The sequence below is a fragment of the Homalodisca vitripennis genome, chromosome 3 (genome assembly GCF_021130785.1).
Source record: "Homalodisca vitripennis isolate AUS2020 chromosome 3, UT_GWSS_2.1, whole genome shotgun sequence".
Lineage (NCBI taxonomy): Eukaryota > Metazoa > Arthropoda > Insecta > Hemiptera > Cicadellidae > Homalodisca > Homalodisca vitripennis.
The window spans coordinates 29,391,291-29,413,956 of NC_060209.1; the positions used below are offsets into that span (position 1 = coordinate 29,391,291).

The 22,666-nt window shown below is 34.5% G+C and overlaps 1 protein-coding gene across 3 annotated transcripts in view; it reads right to left on the reverse strand.

Moving 5' to 3' along the window:
* The window catches only part of LOC124356737 (apoptosis-stimulating of p53 protein 1), an 879,319-nt gene that overhangs the window by 561,298 nt on the left and 295,355 nt on the right, over nt 1–22,666 (reverse strand). The window lies entirely within an intron of this gene.

Here is a 22,666-nt window from a genome sequence, read left to right on the forward strand (position 1 = left end):
CACATCAAATCAAAACATATCACTGCCTTATTAATAGTGAGATTGATTAATAAGTCGAATATCTAAATAGAGCTCCCCTCACAGTTAGATAATAATTTACTTAGATTTTAGGTTTTTATATTTTCAGGAAGCTTTTAAACTTTCGAACGGTTAGCATTTCTATTTTTAAGTACTAATAAAATTAAATGAATGGTTATAAGGATGAAAGAGGCTTTGTACTTACGTACAATAGTATATAACAATTCCATTATTGGATAAAATTGCAGCCACAATTTCGTTCCGATAACGAGTATCGTTGTAATGGGCTTAATGGATCGACTGTGTTCTACCGGATAATCCGTGGAGAGGAACACAATTTCCTACTTCCGCATGAATGGCTAATGTAGCGAGTATGAAACTACTATGGCATGATTCATAGCGTAATCATAGTTGTAATTCATGTTTGTAGTATTAATGTCTCTATTCTTTCTGTATTTGGAGACGGCAACGACCCATATACTATGACATCAGACTCAAATATAACTACTGATCACGCAGATCAATTACACGCAGATATAACTACTGATCAATTACACTTTTAACTACGATTATACAGTAAACATAACTCAGAGCATAAGCATGGTGAAACATACACTTCATTGATTTTTACGTTTATTAAAATAATAACTAAAAACCAAAAGTTTAATCTTATGCTAGTTATATTTCATTGTGCATGATGATTGTACTAGTTACTAGTTTTGTACTATTGTGCTATTGTGCACTAGTTGTAATTCATGTTTGTAGTATTAATGTTTGTATTCTTTCTGTATGAGAAGATGGCAACGATCTATAACGATCTATATATAACGTCAGACTCAAATATAACTACTGATCACGCAGATTGCACTTATAACTATGATTACACAGCAAATAAAAATCAGAGCATAAACCTGGTAACATATACACTTAATTTATTTTTCCGTTTATTAAAATAATAACTACCAAAGTTTAATCTTATGCTAGTTATATTTCATTGTGCATGAGTAAATACCATTGTTTTTTTGTAATTATTTGTAATTAGAACATTATTTGTACAAAAAAGCATTTTTTCGGGAAGAAACTGTCGGGGATTGTCAGTTTAAATAAATCTGGTTCTCCTTCATTCATAGAGAAGGAGAATTAAAAAGTTCACTGATTAAAAAATGACATGTAATTAGTGATATCAAATTTATCGATTTCAGAGAAGATTATAAGTTGTATTTGATAGCTTCCAAAAATAAGAAGTACAAATATTTGTATAGACTGGCCATTAAATGTATAGCAATTTGTGCTCAAATGACAACCATCTCACCCGTAGGTTAACAATTTAGGTGTTCGACCTATACGTACAATTAACAATAGGCACGCTCATTTATAATGTTAGTAATTCATGAATTATTTGTTTGAAATATAACATTGACGATGGTAATTTTAAAAAAAGAACAAGATTTAAGACCTTAACCGTTATATGTTACAAAAGCAAAACATTACGTTTTAAGGATTAGAATCCATCCTGCTCTCCAGAAATCTTAAAAAAATGTTATGCAAGCAAATTTAGCCAAAAATTAATTTGTACTTGCACAACTGTACGGTTAAGTTCCGATAAGTGAAAAATAATATCTCAGAGAACTAAATAAAACTATTAGCAACATTGTTTGTTTCTGCCACTACTAAGATGAAAATTAGGTAACACTAAAAGACAAATCTTCCATTGTCAGTTTTGGAAAAAAGAACTTTGCCTGCGTGTGTAATAATTGTTTAATAAAATTGTAACTATTTCGTTAGAAAATAAGGCTGTTTTTGTTTTTTTTTTTGCATCTATTTGAGTGCCAGCGTCGTAGCTCACCACAAACATGAATATTTAACAATGAGCACACTCCAGGACTAAGAGGCAATAATCAGCACAAGATGTCTACTTTTCGTGTACCCCCCCTTTTTTTGTTTCGCATGTGTTTGAGAGCCAGCGTCGTAGCTCACAGCAAACATGAATATTTAACAATGAACACACTCCAGGACTAAGTGGCAATAATCAGCACAAGATAAGTCACGTTGTCGTGTACCCCTATTTTGTGTGTTTCGCATGTGTTTGAGAGCCAGCGTCGTAGCTCACAGCAAACATGAATATTTAACAATGAACACACTCCAGGACTAAGTGGCAATGTTCAGCACAAGATAAGTCACGTTGTCGTGTACCCCTATTTTGTGTGTTTCGCATGTGTTTGAGAGCCAACGTCGTAGCTCACAGCAAACATGAATATTTAACAATGAACACACTCCAGGACTAAGTGGCAATGTTCAGCACAAGATAAGTCACCTTGTCGTGTGCCCCTGTTTTGTGTGTTTCGCACGCGTGTTTTTGAGAGCCAGCGTCGTAGCTCACAGCAAACATGAATATTTAACAATGAACACACTCCAGGAGTAAGTGGGAATGTTGAGCAACAACATAAGTCTTTCTGTCGTGTTTCCCCTTTTGTGTGGTGTTTTCGCGCGTGTTTGAGAGCCAGCGTCCGTAAGCTCACAGCAAACATGAATATTTAACAATGACACACACTCCAGGAGTAAGTGGGAATGTTCAGCACAAGATAAGAATCACCTTGACGTTTACCCCTGTTTTGTGTTTTTCACGCATGTTTGAGAGCTAGCGTCGTAACTCACAGCAAAACATGAATGTTTAACAATGAACACACTCCAGGAGTAAGCGGGAATGTTGAGCACAAGATAAGTCTCCTTGTCGTGTCTCCCTGTTTTTTTGTGTATTTCGCACGCGTTTGAGATCCAACGTCGTAGCTCACGAGCAAACATGAATATTTAACAATGAACACACTCCAGGAGTAAGTGGGAATGTTGAGCACAAGATAAGTCTCCTTATCGTGTCTCCCTTTTTGTGTATTTCGCACGCGTTTGAGATCCAACGTCGTAGCTCACCAGCAAACATGAATATTTAACAATGAACCCACACCTCCAGGAGTAAGTGGGAATGTTTCATCACAAGATAAGTCTCCTTGTCGTGTACCCCTTTTTGTGTAATTTCGCACGCGTTTGAGATCCAACGTCGTAGCTCACAGCAAACTGAATATTTAACAATGAACACACTCCAGGAGTAAGTGTCGAATGTTGAGCACAAGATAAGTCTCCTTGTCGTGTCTCCCCTGTTTTGTGTATTTCGCACGTGTTTGAGATCCAACGTCGTAGCTCACAGCAAAACATGAATATTTTAACAATGAACACACTCCAGGAGTAAGTGGGGAATGTTGAGCACAAGATAAGTCTCCTTGTCGTGTCTCCCTGTTTTTGTGTATTTCGCACGCGTTTGAGATCCAACGTCGTAGCTCACAGCAAACATGAATATTTTAACAATGAACACACTCCAGGAGTAAGTAGGAATGTTGAGCACAATATAAGTCTCCTTGTCGTGTACCCCTTTTTGTGTGTTTCGCGCGTGTTTTGAGAGCCAGCGTCGTAGCTCACAGCATACCTGAATATTTAACAATGAACACACTCCAGGACTAAGTGGCAATGTTCAGTGCAAGATAAGAATCCTTGACGTTGTACCCCTATTTTGTGTTTTTCACGCATGTTTGAGAGCTAGTGTCGTAGCTCACAGAAAAACATGAATATTTAACATGAACACAACTCCAGGACTAAGAGGGAATGTTCAGATACAATATAAGTCTCCTTGTCGGTGTACCCCTTTTTGTGTGTTTCGCGCGTGTTTGAGAGCCAGCGTGTAGCTCACAGCAAACATGAATATTTTAACAATGAACACACTCCAGGACTAAGTGTCAATGTATCATGCAAGATAAGAATCCTTGACTTTTTACCCCTATTTTGTGTTTATCACGCATGTTTTGAGAGCTAGTGTCGTAGCTCACAGAAAACATGAATATTTAACAATTGAACACACGTCCAGGAGTAAGTGGGAATGTTCAGTACAATATAAGTCTCCATGTCGTGTACCCCTTTTTTGTGTGCTTCGCGCGTGTTTGAGAGCCAGCGTCGTAGCTCACAGCAAGGATGAATATTTAACAATGAACACACTCCAGGACTAAGTGGTAATGTTCAGCACAATATAAGTCACCTTGTCTTGTACCCTATTTTGTGTTTTCGCACGTGTTTGAGAGCCAGTTGTCGTAGCTCACCACAAACCTGAAAATTTAACAATGAGCATACTCCAGGACTAAGAGGCAATATCAGCACAAGATGTCTACTTTTCGTGTACCCCTCCTTTTTTTGTTTCGCATGTGATTGACAGCCAGTGTATAGCTCACTACAAACATGAATATTTAACCAATGAGCCACACTCCAGGACTAAGAGGCAATAATCAGCACATAAGATGTCTACTTTTCGTGTACCCCTCTTTTTTTTGTTTCGCATGTGTTTGACAGCCAGTGTCGTAGCTCACAGCAAACATGAATGTCCACTCCAGTAGTAAGTGGGAATGTTCAGCACAAGATAAAGTCTCCTTGTCGTGTACTCCTTTTTTTGTGTGTTTCGCGCGTGTTTTGAGAGCCAGCGTCGTAGCTCACACAGGGAAAACATGAATGTTAAACAATGAGCACACTCCAGGAGTAAGTGGGAATGTTCATCACAAGATAAGTCTCCTTGTCCGTGTACCCCTTTTTTGTGTATTTTGTGTATTTCGCACGCGTTTGAGATCCATACGTCGTAGCTCACAGCAAACATGAATATTTAACAATGAACACACTCCAGGAGTAAGTGGAATGTTGAGCACAAGATAAGTCATCTTGTCGTGTCTCCCTGTTTTGTGTATTTCGCACGCGTTTGACAGATCCAACGTCGTAGCTCACAGCAAACATGAAATATTTAACAATGAACACACTCCAGGAGTAGTGGAATGTTGAGCACTAAGTTAATCCCTTGTCGGTCTCCCTGTTTTGTGTATTTCGCACGCGTTTGAGATCCAACGTCGTAGCTCACAGCCAAACATGAATATTTAACAATGAACACACTCCAGGAGTAAGTGGGAATGTTGAGCACAATATAAGTCTCCTTGTCGTGTACCCCTTTTTTTGTGTGTTTCGCGCGTGTTTGAGAGCCAGCGTCGTAGCTCACAGCATACATGAATATTTTAACAATGAACACACTCCAGGGACTAAGTGGGGAATGTTGAGCACAATATAAGTCTCCTTGTCGTGTACCCCTGTTTTGTGTGTTTCGCACGCGTGTTTGAGAGCCAGCGTCGTAGCTCACAGCAAAACATGAATATTTAACAATGAACACACTCCAGGACTAAGTGTCAATGTTTCAGTGCAAGATAAGAATCCTTGACGTTTACCCCTAATTTTGTGTTTTTCACGCATGTTTTGAGAGCTAGCGTCGTAAACTCACAGAAAACATGAATATTTAAACAATGAACACACTCCAGGAGTAAGTGGGAATGTTCAGTACAATATAAGTCTCCTTGTCGTGTACCCCCTTTTTTGTGTGTTTCGCGCGTGTTTGAGAGCCAGCGTCGTAGCTCACAGCAAACATGAATATTTAACAATGAACACACTCCAGGACTAAGTGGCAATGTTCAGCACAAGATAAGTCACCTTGTCTTGTACCCCTGTTTTGTGTGTTTCGCGCGTGTTTGAGAGCCAGCGTCGTAGCTCACAGCAAGCATGAATATTTAACAATGAACACACTCCAGGACTAAGTGGCAATGTTCAGCACAAGATAAGTCACCTTGTCGTGTGCCCCTGTTTTGTGTGTTTCGCGCGTGTTTGAGAGCCAGCGTCGTAGCTCACAGCAAGCATGAATATTTAACAATGAACACACTCCAGGACTAAGTGGCAATGTTCAGCACAAGATAAGTCACCTTGTCTTGTACCCCAGTTTTGTGTCTGTGTGTAACCCCTTAATGTTTGGTTCCACTAAATTTGGTTCACTATAATTTTAAATACTAGAAATTAATTGCTCATAAAGAATCTAGATTAAATGATCTTATCGGGAGTTTTTAAACGCCTTTCATGGAATGGCTGTAAAATATAAATGTATAATAATAATTATTTGGGAGTAATGGTGCTTGTGTTTTGTTCGTTGTTTACTGGTACAAGTATATAAATTATTACGCAATTACAAACTTTCATATTTATTAATATTGGAGAGCTTCAATAGCTGAAATGAACAAGCACTATTTCCCTAGGAGAAGGGTTTTGATACTATATCTTTTATGCACTGCGTTATACATAAATTATAAAAGTCTAAACACGTTAAAAACCCTCTGTTTTAAATTTGAATTGAACTATGTGATTATATCATAAAAGCATGTTATCATATTTTAAGTTTCATAACTAATGCTATGAGTATAAATTTATGACATTTAATTCACACATTATTACACTTGAAGGTTTGACATTTTCAATCCAGCTAAAGTGTTGCATAAGATGAGGTGTATATATCCCGGTAGGAATGGTAGCAGTAGGACAAAATATGGGTTTAAATACCATCAAATCTAATGTAAAACGGTTGATGTGGTACAAGAAAAGTCAAACATAACAATTACAGTTTATTTTGATAAGTAATGCATTAACATTTAATTCTTTAATTTTGAAATTTATTAAGCAAACACACATTATAAGAAAAAAAAAATACATTTTTAAATCTTTCACAGAGGTTATGAATCTGTAAATAAAGCTTTCACAAAGCCTTTAGTTAAGCATATTCCATCACTCTGACGCAATACATCACTCGATAATTGAAGCTCTGTCCTAACCAATTTAGTGTTTTAAAATTGAGTCTTAAAAGCTATGATGGTAATTTATAATGTTCACTTTATAGACGTTTCTTAAGAACTGGTTTTTTTATGCAGTTGCTTTAAGGAAGATATAGTGAAGGTATTTAAATAAGTATTTGTTGTATCTAATGCCAAAATGAAGTTTGGTCACCAGTCGGTAGAACATAAAAATGTAATGTAATACACTTGTATACATTTAATTATAACCGGAAATATGTTATGAAAGTCACACACAAATTTTTAAATATTGCGAGGGGCATCCAGAAAGTAAGATCCGTTTTGCGGTAACTATTCGAGCGGCGAGCGCAATGCGCATGCGCGCCTACACCCAGCATGCCTTGCGTACGAAATGACGCAATTGGCAGTAAAATCATTGTATTCTATTGTGTGCTGTTTACTTTTGCGAATTTAAGGTGTTCAAAATAATTTATCAATCCGCCGACTGCGAAAATACGATCAATTCAGTTATCCGGCTTTGACAACAAGGACCGTTCCAGCAGCGGATACTCAGATAAGGGATGGTGAAGTGTACGGCTCTAATATGATGAGTGACAGCAAGTGCGGAAGTGGGTGAGGACTTTCATCGTAGGCATGGAAAATTTCCATGATGAACCGCGATCTGGCTGGCCAAACGAACAATCTCAACATGTAAAGTTAAGGCAACCGTGTTTTGGGATAGACATTGAATATTGTTTGTCGAGTTTGTGGAACAAGGAAGAACAATAAATGCAGCCGTTTATTGTGATACACTGACTAAACTTTTACGTGCAATACAGAATAAGCGACGTGGTCTATTGACATCTGGTGTTCTATTTTTACATGACAACGCCACATCCCACTCTGCCATCCAAACCCAAAATCTCATCAGATCATTTGGTTTTGTACAGGTTGAACACCCGCCTTACAGCCCGGACTTGGCGCCTATGGATTTTCTCTTGTTTCGTTTACTCACCTAAAGGGGTTCTCAGCGTAAAGTGCTTCAGCACTGATGACAAGATGAAGGAAGAAGTTAAAGATTAGTTATCCTTACAGGCAGCAGACTTTTTTGACATCGGCATTCAAAAGCTTGTAGAACGACATGACAGGTGTTTAAACAAAAATGGAAACTATTTTGAAATATAAAAAAATGTGTTAGGAATGAAATAAAACAATTTTTAATGTGTTGATATTTTTTTAAAGAAAACGGACTTTACTTTCCGGATGACCTGAGTATTTCCACTCCCATTATAATTGTAAAATTACGTATTGTTTTTTGTCCAATACTTGGAGATCTGTGATATATATTTCTTATATTTTAATGTATTGCGTAGAAGTTGTTTATTTAAAAAAATAAGCTTTTCCAGTTCCTCCCAATTTAAAGTTGTTTCAAAAACTGTAGTATTTTACTTCACTTAAATATTTACAAATAAAAAATAAGCTATCATGAGGATCAAGTGTAATATTGATGGTAACTCCCAAGAACCTAAATGCTGCTTGAAGATCTTCAGTCCCGGTTATTCTTATCCTGGATATCCTCTAAAATCTTTCAGGACGGTCTTTGAAAATATACCAGTAACATATCTAAACCACTTTTGGAGCCATCCAAACTTTAAGTCTCGAAGCCGAGCATTCTCCATAGGCCCCGTAGGCATTCCTTAGCAGCTTTGTCAGATGGGACTTTGCGCCCATCCGACTCATTAGCTCTTATTAGTGCTCATTACTAATTAGGGCCCACTTAGCGATAGTGTTCTTCCGGTCTCAGAATGTTTCTCTCATTTCTGACTCCAGCGTTGGCAAAATATGGGAACTTTTGGTAGCGTGAATGTATACTCCATTTCACTCAAGATAATTCGTTCCAGGTTCCAGATACCAAACCTTTTTATTTAATTGCAATTTACGATTGATTATTGTCATATTAAAACAAAAATATTCCCCATATATTAAAAATACCCAAACGTCGCCCTTCTCCGGGTGGATAACTAGGGGATAAGTCAGACATAGTGCAAGTAACTATGTGGTAACATCTGTAGGTAACTGTGTGGTAACATCTGTAGGTTAATATTTGGTAACATCTGTAGGTAACTATGTGGTAACATCTGCAGGTAACTACGTGGTAACATCTGCAGGTAACCATGAGGTAACATCTGCAGGTAACTACGTGGTAACATCTGTAGGTAACTGTGTGGTAACATCTGTAGGTAACTGTGTGGTAACATCTGTAGGTAACTGTGTGGTAACATCTGTAGGTAACTGTGTGGTAACATCTGTAGGTAACTGTGTGGTAACATCTGTAGGTAACTGTGTGGTAACATCTGTAGGTAACTGTGTGGTAACATCTGTAGGTAACTGTGTGGTAACATCTGTAGGTTAATATTTGGTAACATCTGTAGGTAACTATGAGGTAACATCTGCAGGTAACTACGCGGTAACATCTGCAGGTAACCATGAGGTAACATCTGCAGGTAACTACGTGGTAACATCTGCAGGTAACTACGTGGTAACAATTGCAGGTAACTACGTGGTAAAATCTGCAGTTAACTACGTGGTAACATCTGCAGGTAACTACGTGGTAACATCTGCAGGTAACTACGTGGTAACAATTGCAGGTAACTACGTGGTAAAATCTGCAGGTAACTACGTGGTAACATCTGCAGGTAACTACGTGGTAAAATCTGCAGGTAACTACGTGGTAACATCTGCAGGTAACTATGATGTAACATCTGCAGGTAACTACGTGGTAACATCTGCAGGTAACTACGTGGTAACATCTGCAGGTAACTGTGTTCCGTGATGCTCTCAGTCAATCGGTGGCGTATCTAGAGTAACAAAATACGCGACTGTGTAGGGATTCCTAATTGAACATTAGATTGTTCGTGATTGATGTCGTATCACCTTCCTTCTCTACATTATACCGTAAACATAATCCAAATGTAGCTTTTACTAACGCTAATACTCAATTAAATATTTATACCCAATTACCTATTACAAATAATAATACAAACAATACAAATATTTACAAATAATATACTTTATATCTGTTTGTATGAACGTATTTGATATATGTATTATTAGATTATAAATTATACTATATTGCTTGTGTCTTGTGGCAAATGAAATATAGTTGTTTATTATTTATTTTAGATTTAAATACATGATTTTCAATGTCGTTACAAATTAAATGTTTTAATAATGTGATATTTTTTACAATTAAAAGGTTTACCCCGTAAACATTGTTATAAGAGTTATTATAATTATTATAATACATTTTTATTATTAAACTTATCGTCACTACGTACGAGCCTCACGTGGGACTAATCTCGTCTAAAGTGTATAATCTGTTTTTAGTAAATTATCTAAATAAATTAGATTTGGATTTGTCTTTATTTTTATAAGCATTATGTTGATTTTTAAATACCCATCATTCATTAACTTCTCATGAAAGCTTAGACTGAAGGACTAAAAATGCAGAATTTCTGTATATAACATACATTGATAACAAACAATTAATTGATATAAAAAGTAACATACTCGAGAAGAATGAATAATACTTGCAGTTAAACGTTTACAGTAATACTAAAAACGTCATAAAAATCACCGTACACGCCGTTAAACGCGTATTGTTCAAAACCGTGGACTTTGTACTCTTGCTGTCACATATAGTAAAATATATAATATACACACTAAAACAATTACTGCCGACACAAAGGCTTTGACGGGAGAGTATCTCGGCTCAGACAGCCTATGATCTATGTACTCTGTTAACACTGTACACTGTACAGCACTGAAAGCCCTAATTATAGCGTACTTCACGCCGCACTCTATCACAGCACGTCATTATGCACTGCTTATTAACTATGCATTTTTTTCTCACATTTAGAAGTGCTAAAAATCGTGTTGGTAGCATACAACGGCAGTATCATGTACACCAATAGCAATATTTGCCTTTTGTACGAGTAGTGTAATACAAGAGTTCTTAAGCGTGTTTATAACACTGTTGTAGAATCATTCTTACCTAGTAACTGGTTCAATGTGTTCAGTGCTGTCGCAGCTAGTCAACGCTTTATATTTTATAATAAATAAAAACACCGTTTGTACATTTATATTTCAGAATTAGATCTAGTGATGTATACTGGCCTAATTTTTAGCAATAGAAAAAGTCCACCATCCCGGAATTTTTAATAGATTTGAAAAAATTACTACAGGATGAAAAAAATATGTGTAAAAGACGGGGATGGGCCTTATGAAAGAGACTCGGAGCCTGGAAAAATTCTAAAGACTAAGACTATCTCAGTATGTCAGTTTTTAGGACATACATGGCTGATATACTCGTACTATAGTCACAAAGAAACACAATGAAATATTACTCGTATAGTGGTTAGGTTGTCCATAGCGAAATTAGACCCGGGGCAGAGGAGTATCGAGTCATTTTTGGGTCTTTGATAAGTACTATACAAAAAAATGTAATGGTATATCTTTCTCTCCTTCTCCCTCCTCCCACCACTATCCAACCCTTCACTCCCTCTCACTCACCCTCTCTCACTCTCTCTCCCTCCATCTTCCACCCTTTCCCTCCCTCTCATTCCCTCTCTATTCCCTCCTCTCTTTCACTTCCCCTCTCCCTCTCCCTCCGTCTCATTTCCTCTCCATTCCTTTCTCTCTCTCACTTCCTCTCTCACTTCCCCTCTCCCTCACCCTCTCACTCCCTCCCTACCGCTCCCACCACCACCATTCCAACCCCTCTATTACTCCCTCCCTGACTCGTCAGGTCTTGGTTCATAAATTGGGACAGTATTCCGGAGTCATCATTCTCAAAACTGTTCTAAACTCAGATCTAAGCATCCAGACAAATCCTAAATTTATAAACCGTCCTTATCATTACTACTAGTTCCTGCCAAATCAACTGAAACATAATCTATATTATTATATAAAAATCTAAAGATGTCTCACTGTGTGTTTGTGTTTTACTAAAAACTACTGGACCGACTGTACTGAAAACTTACAAGGACATTCTTAGGGTCCCTGATTAACATAATAGGCCTATTCCTATTCCTACTATCCCTCCGGTGTACCCCCAATTTCGATTCCCCCGCCGAAAAATCCCATGTTGGTCTGTAACGTTTCATTACAACAAAGAAACGTTGTTATGGTGTTTTATAACATCACAACCATATATTTTATTAATTTATCTACTAATTTCAATTTCCCTATACTTATTAATGTAATATATTCGTATTTAATAATATATATATATATATATATATATATATATATATATATATATAGTATAAGATATTAGTAATTCGTATATCAATATTTTCAGCAACCGCTGTTGTGCACATAGTAAGAAGATATACAGAAAAGAAAATTAAAAGTTTTAGGAAAAATATAATTTTAACTGTAGAATCTAGCCGTATTAATTTGAAAGTTCATGGTCAATATTCAAATTTCAGATATAAAAGGCAAAGTTACTATCTAATCTTTACTATAAATCTAAAGACTATTATAAAACGCATCTTAGTTGACTTTTGACAGAAGTTAGTTTCTCAGACCTCTGTGTGTATATATATATATATATATATATATATATATATATATATATATATATATATATATTATCTTGATCGGGTAAACAAGGCAAAATCAACTATGGCACAAAAAACCTGAGACCTGAGTAAATACAATGGTCATACAATACACTTGTGACATATTTTCTTGATCGTGGCAAGAAGACAAACTGAAAATTGTCGTTCGAAATTAATTTAGGCTGGAACCAGAATTGCGCTCATACACGTGCAAAGGCTATGAAATCTGTTAGTATTGAAAAAATATTGAACCATATATTTTGGCTTAAAAATCATTGCGCCAGCGTGTGATTTTAAAAAACAATTGCCTTCTTTTATGATACCAATCCAAATAAAACTATGAAATATTTGTTAGAAAAACTACGAAGTGGTGTGATGACAGACAAAAAAATCGGCACTGAAGGATATATTTAAAAAATATAAATTTACAATAATTCTTGATCTCATCATTTTCGTTGCTTATTGGAGTTCTTGATATAAGTCACAGGGGTTTAGATTTACATGAAATATTTGAGTGTTTTGTTTTGTTTAGCTAACTACGAAATCAAAATCATCTAGTAAAATATTAGTTAGAACTGACCTGAAGAACCTAAAATTCACATATTTTTCAAACTAATAGGTCTGGATCCCATTGTATTGGCCACTAGGCGAAACCTATATTTGAAAGTCCATTAGTCCAACTTCAGACTTAATTCAGCAAGAGGCAACTTTGGTTGGTAAGCCTATGCTTAATTGGAGAGGCAAGAAGAAGTATAGAGGGCGTGAAAATACAGAACTGAAACCTCATAAACATCTCTTTAAATCCTCTTAAGTCACCCTAAGAGTTACTTTGCAGCCCCACGCCATTAATACCGTATAATTTTGTAACTTTGCAACAAGTTCTGTTGAATGTCCTAGGATATATAAAATATCGTGCATTTTTATAAACAACGACTGCATATTCAGTTGGCGTCATTTATATTATTTACTCATATGAATACATGAACTTTACCAATACAGTTTTTTAACAGTTGCTAATTGTCTACATAATTGTCTACATGATATATAACAGCTAAATGACGTATTTCTACTATAGTAATAACAGAATAGTATTACAGTCAGAATTTTAATTTTTTTAAACATCGTGTATGTAGTACAGTAACTGTCTTTCACCCACTTAGTTAAATTTAGGGGGGAAATAAAAAAGAACATGTAAACAAAAGCTATCACACCGATTTTGTTTTATACTATAAATGTTAACGTTCCTTTTTTAAATTTAATTCAAACCATAATTAAATTTAAAATTTTTAACTGGCTGAGACATCTTATGAAGACAAGAAAATCTATCTGTAACGTAATTCGGTTTACTTTTTTACAGAATAGGGTGTTGATTGTCATATAAAACATAAAGGTGTCTTCTTTTCATTTTGGAAAAATCAAGATAAACAAACTGGTAACCAAAAAGAAATACCAAATAATGTTGTATATTATTACAAATTTAACAAAATACTAAAGTCTCTGAGGTTATGAGTTACAAAATGCAACCTTTCAAACTTTATATTGAGATCTTGATTGCTTTTTGTCGTAGTAAAACACAACAAAAGTACATTCTGTAGGAAAACATCACGTTCTAGATTCTGAACATCATCTTTTACATCACGGTTACAGTAACGTAAACACAGCGTATCGTGGAAACTGTTAACTGAAGCAACCAAGGATTGCTTCTGTGCATATTCAGTGGTTCTTAATGGATCGTCCTTGCATATATTCATTGTTTAGAATAGTGTGCGTGATTGTACATGTGTTATGAGACTTAAAAATAAAGTGTTATAAAATAACATACGCCATTAATGGCCGTGCTGAACAACAGCTCTTTGGGAGATTTCAGGGGATATAAGAAAATGACGATGATGAGGTTTTAGGTATTTAGTTGTCCATACCTCACCTTGCTCTTCCAAATTCTAAATAAAGCCAAAAGTCTAGAGTTGGCTATGTTAATTGAACCTAAGACTGGAGATTGGGCTAGGGAATGTTCATCAGACGTGGGTACCAATAATCAATCAATACAGTAAAACCGAGGCTTGAGTGGTTCTGAATCCCTCTAATTTTTGGATTTTTCGAGTAATTTATTACTAAAAATTTTGGAATAGCAGCAAAAGGACACACATATGGCACAAATTTCAAGTTGCTTGACGATAATATTTTCAGTATATAACTAAATAATTGGACTAACTCAATTTTATTTAGTTATCTAACAGTAGGTATTTTCGTGTGAATTAAATAAATTTGATTAAAGTTACATTTAAATTACATGAAATTACTTTTGGAATACTTTTATAAATATTTATTTACCTCTGCACTGTACTTGTCTCTGTATTTGACTTGTACAAACCGTCTTCATCTCATCAAATATACAATATGTCAAAATATAGCGTTGACCACAAATTTATTTATTGTAAATAAATCCAATAACCAACCTATTTTGCAGCAGTAAAAAATGAATAAATATTTGAAAATTTAGGATAAAGTTATTCAAAAAATAAACATTTTAATTACTAATTGGTTATTTTACTTACAAATAAAATAGTGTCCCTATAATGAGATCAATTGTAGGATTATGTTTGTGGAAAGCATTAATCTAGAACGAACTAGTTTACACAGTCTAAAATGAAATATTATTATTACTACGTCAAATAATAAATATTTTATGAAACGCAATCAAAAAGTATTTTTATAATGTGTTGAAATGAAAAGTAATTAAAAATTGAAAGATGAGTATTCTTGTATTAAGCAGTAAATGCCGTAGTAGATCTATTTCATTCTAGATTATATGAACTGTTTAAATAAATTGTAATACAGGGAACATGAAAAGATAAAGAATGCAGAAAGAAGATAAATCGTAAAAGGTTATAACTGTAATACGGTATGTATGTAATACATGACGGATTCTGATACGAGGCCGGATGATCTACTCTTAGACTACATCTGAGACGTTATGGGTATTGAGATATTCGTGGCGTATCACACAGAGAACGATATCCATGTCTGGCTCATGTGTAATAACTGTAATACGGTATGTATGTAATACATGACAAGGCCGGATTATCTACTCTTAGACTACGTCTGAGACGTTATGGGTATTGAGATATTTGTGGCGTATCTCACAGAGAACGATATCCATGTCTGGCTCATGTGTAATAACTGTAATACGGTATGTATGTAATACATGGCGAGGCCGGATTATCTACTCTTAGACTACATCTGAGACGTTATGGGTATTGAGATATTCGTGGCGTATCTCACAGAGAACGATATCCACGTATGGCTCATGTGTAATAACTGTAATACGGTATGTATGTAATACATGGCGAGGCCGGATTATCTACTCTTAGACTACATCTGAGACGTTATGGGTATTGAGATATTCGTGGCGTATCTCACAGAGAACGATATCCACGTATGGCTCATGTGTAATAACTGTAATACGGTATGTATGTAATACATGACAAGAACGATATCCATGTCTAGGTCATGTGTAATAAATGTAATACGGTATTTATGTAATACATGACGAGGCCGGATGATCTACTCTTAGACTACGTCTGAGACGTTATTGGTATTGATATATTCGTGGCGTATCTCACAGAGAACGATATCCATGTCTGGCTCATGTGTAATAACTGGACAGGTCATTTCATGGCCACTGCGCCAACCGTCCAATTTCACACCTCTCGCCCTTTCACTTCACACTCACTCATCAAGGGCTGCTTTCATCTTTTACCTGGAGTTAGATAAAGTGTTGGTCCACAGTAAACTCGACATTACTTATCAAAGTACACACGATATGTTTCAACCGTAAAGCGTGCTATAATGATCATCCACATTTGTTTGTAGTTATTAACAGTGATATTTATGAGTTAAGTAAATATGTTTAGCCACAAAACATAACGTAAAAATTCACTTATTTTGACCTCCTGGAACAACAAAATATATTTGGGGACTGTCCATACGGTCAAGAGGTATTTTCTTAATATAATCTTAAGCTATTTTTAAGATTTAATAAATTAAGTTCCTATTCATTTTAGAAGCTCTTTTATTATTCTAATTGCTTATAAACTTTAAAGCAAACTTTTTAAATTAATGTTTTTAATTTATAAGTTTAAAACATTTTTATTCCCAGTTTTGATGCAATGAAACTAATCTTATTTGAATACGACTTACAGAAATATTGCCTTCACTAGGCGGTCAGCATGTGTTCAACTGCTGCTTTTCAAGATTTTAGTTTTCATATTCACAAAAGTAATAACATTTTATCTTTATATATTGGTGTACTTTTCATATGTACGTACAAACACATTACAGAACATGATATATTACTTATTCTACAGAATCTTTGGGTTAAGTACCTAAAAGAAACGTTTAGTTTTACTTTGGTTGATAAAGATAAAATTATTTCTGTCCAAAGTCAGAAGAAATATGAATTTATTGTGATCAAAATGTTTTCATGAGATTACATTAGAGCTCATAAATTGCTTTAAATAATTTTTAAGAACTTGATCATATAGACTCATTGTTGAAAAGAAGAACAAATGGACGGATTTTAACTTGTCCAGCCTTGACAAATTTAGCTGAAAGTGAAACATTATTTTATGCTAAGTTATAAGTATAGATAGTGTTACAAAATAACTGTACTAAAATATTATTAAATTAAATAAAATTTAATAAACACTGCCTTTTAATGTGACCAAAACATACAAGAGACAATTTCCCTCAACCTCTCTGCAATAAGTATATTATAACGATAGTAGGCGAGTATCTAATTATTTTATTTGTTTTTCCTTGCAGTCATACGAGTCTAGATCCTATTAATGGATCACTTTACTAAATGTTTAGAGTGCCTCGTCATTTTATTTATTCAGAATGTACCTCGGTTTTTTCTTGAGAACAAAAATATGTCACACATCTTGGAGATGCGTCAACGATAAGTTAATGTATACTCGACAGGGGAATCTCCCTCTCACAAGTTGTCTACCTACGGGTCGGTGAAAATGCATCTTTCAGATAATAGAATTTCACAACAATGTTTTATTCCCACCAGTATAAGGAACGCAGTGCTCTCGATAGCCATGTAGCCCAATTTCTGTTCCTAAGGAAATGCACCTACGATACAGATCGCTAGCTTAATTCAAAATGTATTGAAGTAAATTTCGAGGTTGAGCAAGCCTCTATAACTTATCAGGTTAGAATTAAAGCCGAGTGATAAGCGAATTAGCAGATGTTTGGTCATGAAGAAGAACCAGAAACTGTGACATCTTAGGAATTATTTTGTGTGTAGCCAAGTTCAGTTATAGGGACTACTAGCTCATCTCGACTGAAAGTTCTCATGCATAAGCCAGGTATTCATTTTGGAGAAGTTACCAATAACTTTCAAGATCCTAGCCTACCTAAGGGACTACAACTTGTATTAAATTATAAATGTCTCATACAATACCATCTTGCATCTCTAGTTAGAAAAAGCTGCCTTATTCAAAGGATAATCGACAGAACTGCAGGACCTAGAGAATCACGTGATTCTTCCATCGTTGTATTCATTTCCGTGTTCTGAATAGTTGAAAAATGTTCGTTTTTTATACTAAAAACAATCATCCTATACAATTTTAATATTTTGTTTGTTTCTGGCAATTTAAACTATATAAGTGCACCATAATGTTTGCTAAAAGTGACATATTCTGGGAAGAAATGTCTTCGAATTAATTTAAATCTCAAAACTTTGTAATAAACCTCCAGCCATAAAAGTAAACGTTTCCCGTCGATCTTAAATAAAATCAAAGGGTTAAGAAGGCGTTTAAGGGTTATCAACTCAATCTGAACACTCGTAAAATCAAAGGGCCATAAATGTTTTATAGCTGAGTGTTGCAAAACTGCTTTTCTCATTTATTATTTAACTTTCATTACCACTCAACTCTAAATTGAACATACGAATGGGTTCTTATGCAAGTCTACAAGAAAACAAGAGATTGGATACATAAACTTTTAAAATACAGGTTAAAATTTCATAAAACGTCAGAATAGCCTGTTATTTATTTCTACACAATATTTGATTATTGTGTATTGAAATTTTTAATGTCATAATGAAATTTAAAAAAAATGAAAAAATGAAAGTATAGTATTATTTTCTGTGTATTTCAAATTCTTTACAAATATGCATTTTATTGGAAAGGTTAGTGTAACACTCAATAGGCCTAAATATTTAAGATTATGAAGATTTTAATAAAAAGAAATACCCTTCAATATACGAAATTAAATATTATGTCAAGGAAATGAAACTTTTTGGAGCTTTCATGGTATCACATCTGCTTTTCCCCACAGAGAAGTTCTTTTTCATGATTTAATATTCTATAGAAAAACATATGATACTAAAATTTGGTATCGTTTTACTGGCACATGAGGGGTTAGCTTTGAAATTTAAATGTTTGTGAATGTTAAAAAAAGGAAAACGAAAATCTTCTGAAATAAATAAAGTTCAATCTAAAATAAAACTTCTTCTTGAAAATAATTACTGGATTTCAAATTAAAATAAAAACTTCTTGATAACTTTTAAATTCAAACTTGTAATATATTCGTCACTCCAAAAATGTACAGTTCTCCAAAGTTCTTACAGCTTGTCTTTTATTCAATTTTCAAAATTCAAAACTTTCACACTCTACTCTTATATGGCAATTCTTCACTTTAATTTATCTTCAAAATTCAATTATATTTGTTACTAATGTTCTTTACTTTACTTTAAATATTACTTCTTTTCAGTGTTAGAAATTTTTATTATAACAATTCTTCAGTGTTAGAGAATTAAAATATTGCTGAAAGCATCTGTAACAATCACAAAACTCTTTTAGTATTTTTACATAAAATTGTATATACATGTGCTCACTTCACCAACAAGTTTTATATTGCACAGAGCAAAAGGACAAGTTCCTAAATTATTATTAAATTTAATTTTAACAATATTTCTTTCCCCAAAATTATTCAAAATAACTAAGAATGAATATTGACTGGACTTCAGTTAAAAAGTTCACTTACCCGCAGGTTCGATGACGGTTAGCAAAAAATTAACTCTAAGCACTTTCAAAGACTACTCGTTATTACTACTAATTTCGTTATCAAACACTGCCATCTGCGATGCGCGCCTCGCTGATAGCAGCCTCTTTTGTACTGTCCAGTCCTTATCATTCTTCTGGGCCTACTCCTTCCACCGGTAATCCAGTTACCCCAGAATTGCAATTTAATACAATCGGTAATTTCATACAAATTAGTTACTACGATAGTCAAAAAATTACTAGATCTACGTTTTATCGATAGCTTTATCTTTCCCGTATTGTAAGAATGAGCGTACTTCTTGTTAGCAAATTATTAATCTACGCTTGTGGTTCCTCGTCAAGAAATTTAGTGCTTACGTTTACAATCGTTCTATGATACATTGTAAACAGATAACTCTTTAGGTTAACTCTCTCACTCATTAACTAAATAGGTAGGAATACGACACACTTCGTGTCTGTGTAGCAGATTTGGCTGAGGTTGCATAAAGGATTTTGTTAAAAAGGACACGTTAAAAAGAATTCCTTTGAGTGAACCCAGTGTATTTACAAAATTGACTTATACTGCGCTTTTCTGGCTGCCATCTTGCTTACCCATGAACCATTGTAATTATGATCGCTAACACACAGCCCATGTAGTGACACGCACCATCATACAATACATTTTCGAATATACAATTCGATGATGCTTATATAAAAACGAAGCTTCAAGTCTATAGGTTAGTTCATTTAGTGATATCGTTAGGACAAACTGATAGAAAGCAGACACATGGATTTTTTCTACTCCTCGAGGAATAGGCTTCGCTGACGCTCAGCAATAGTTTCCCTTACTTACTATAAGTATTAACAAAGGGTGTACATGATTCACAAATATGTACTTTAGTGAAATATTAAAGTGACTTGGATGCACGATGACAGATTTGAGATCACTCGTATGCCATATTATTTAAAATCTTAAAAGTTTGGTCGTCAGGATTTTTCCGGACATTTGCCATCGTTCAGTGAAACAATAAATCAGTGACACTACGTTTCGAGATCTGCAATCTGATCTCTTATTCAGGTTGCAGATTATCGAGATCTGAAATCTAATCTGCAACCTGAATAAGAGATCAGATTGCAGATCTCGAAACGTAGTGTTACTGATTTATTGTTTCACTGAACGATGGCAAATGTCCGGAAAAATCCCGTTCTTTCACAAAACCTTCCATCGTCAAAAATAAAAACCTTAAAACAAAGAATTTGGTCACCAGTTGATTGAAGTTTATTTAATTAAGAGTTTCTAGTAAATCTTATTCTGCATAGAACAATACTCTAGCCTCAGAATCCTTTGAAATACCTTCCAATATGCCCTGCTTAAGTGATTGTCTCGACTCTCTAGAAACGTGATCTTACACTTATGAACTCAATAAGTGTTTCTCGCCTCTCTATAAAACTCTGATAAAATATAGTTTCGTCTCCTTGAGATTTACTCCTTCATTGAATAAGATACACAAAGCTTATTAAGTAAGATAATTGGTAACTGAATAACTAAATTACATGCCTTTATTCCTCTTTATTTTAAGTACATCACTGACGGTGGATAATATAAATTATATCAAGATTCCAGACATATAATATCGTTGTATGTTATAAATATACAGGGTATAATTAATTTCTGATACACCTGGATATATTCCAAACAGATTACGATATCGATGTAAAACCTTCACCATACCTATTAAAATACTTTTATGAATTTCTTGAAGGATAAAAGTATTCTCCCCCTTTTTCAACGGCGGGTAGATGGGGAGTCACTTGAAAATTTCAAATTGTAACCCCTATCTAGTGACACACTATTTGAAAGGTAAATTCAAAAGAAACACAGTTATATGAAAAAAAAAACTCTCTACGACGATTCTAGCAAAAGTTATGGGCAAACATCCCCTTACATCATATGCCTGGATGTATTCCAAACTGATTGAAATATCAACGTAGCCTACAGCCTTCACCAGACTTATAAAATAAATATTTTGGATATTTTTAGGGTCAAAAAATTTCACACCTCTTTTTAAGGGGGGTAGAACGGAGTAATTTTTTAATTTCAACCTCTAACTTGTGACATGTTATTTTAAAGGAAATCGTAGAGATGTTTTGTTTATGTCATTGCGTTTCTTTTGAATTTACCTTTCAAATGATATGTCACAAGATAGGTGTTGCAATTTGAGAATTTCAAGTGACCCCCCACCTCTACCCCCATTTTAAAATGGGGGGAAATAGGTTTATCCTTCATAAAGTTCATAAAAGCATTTTAATAGGTATGGTGAAGTTTTTACAACGATAGGGCAATCCGTTTAGAATATATCCAGGCGTATCAGGACTTAAGTTACACCCCTGTATATGTATATATATATATATATATATATATATATATATATATAATTTTAATAAACATTGAATCACAAAAAGTACTTGCTCCGCCGGGAGTCGAACCCGGATCTCTCACTTGCCGGGTGAATGTGCTACCATTACACCACAGAGCGCTTACATTTGATACGAGATCCGGGTTCGACTCCCGGCGGAGCAAGTACTTTTTGTGACTCAATGTTTATTGAAATTAAATAAGGCTATTGCCATTTATAAAATTTAATGTATATATATATATATACATTTTATAGGTTTAATTTCTTATCATTATGTATATTTATTGCGTTATAATATCATTTTATTATTATTAATATTACAGTGTTACATATTACGATGGCAAATGTCCAAGATCCTGTTATTGTCTTGTTGTCATGTTACGTTATCAAGTTGTGGTATTATTTGAAAATATTATATCTATCACTTATTAAACATTATTACAGTTGCGTTTTATAATATACAATACACTATAAAATAATTCCCTCGCGTCATCAACTGCACATTCAGCAGAAAATTGTATAAGTATATATACTGTATATATTTATATTCAAAATCTGTTCCTACTTTGTTAAGTAGAGTTTCTCGTGAGCTGAAAGCTGTGAGTTATGTATCGTTTGTGATAAGCATTTAATCGCGCTTCGCGTTCCCCTTGTGATTCATTTTGTGATCGCACTTTACTTTTATCCAAGCATAAATGCTTCTCCTCGCGTTCTATAAATATAAAACAGACAGTAACATCAACACAACTATTGTTCACACCAGCTAATATGTTTACCTCAGATTATTAATAAAATCACTATAGTGATGCAAAGTTTACTTTGAACACGTCACTAAAATTCAGATTATTTACTAATATATTTCTTAATAGCAGTTACCC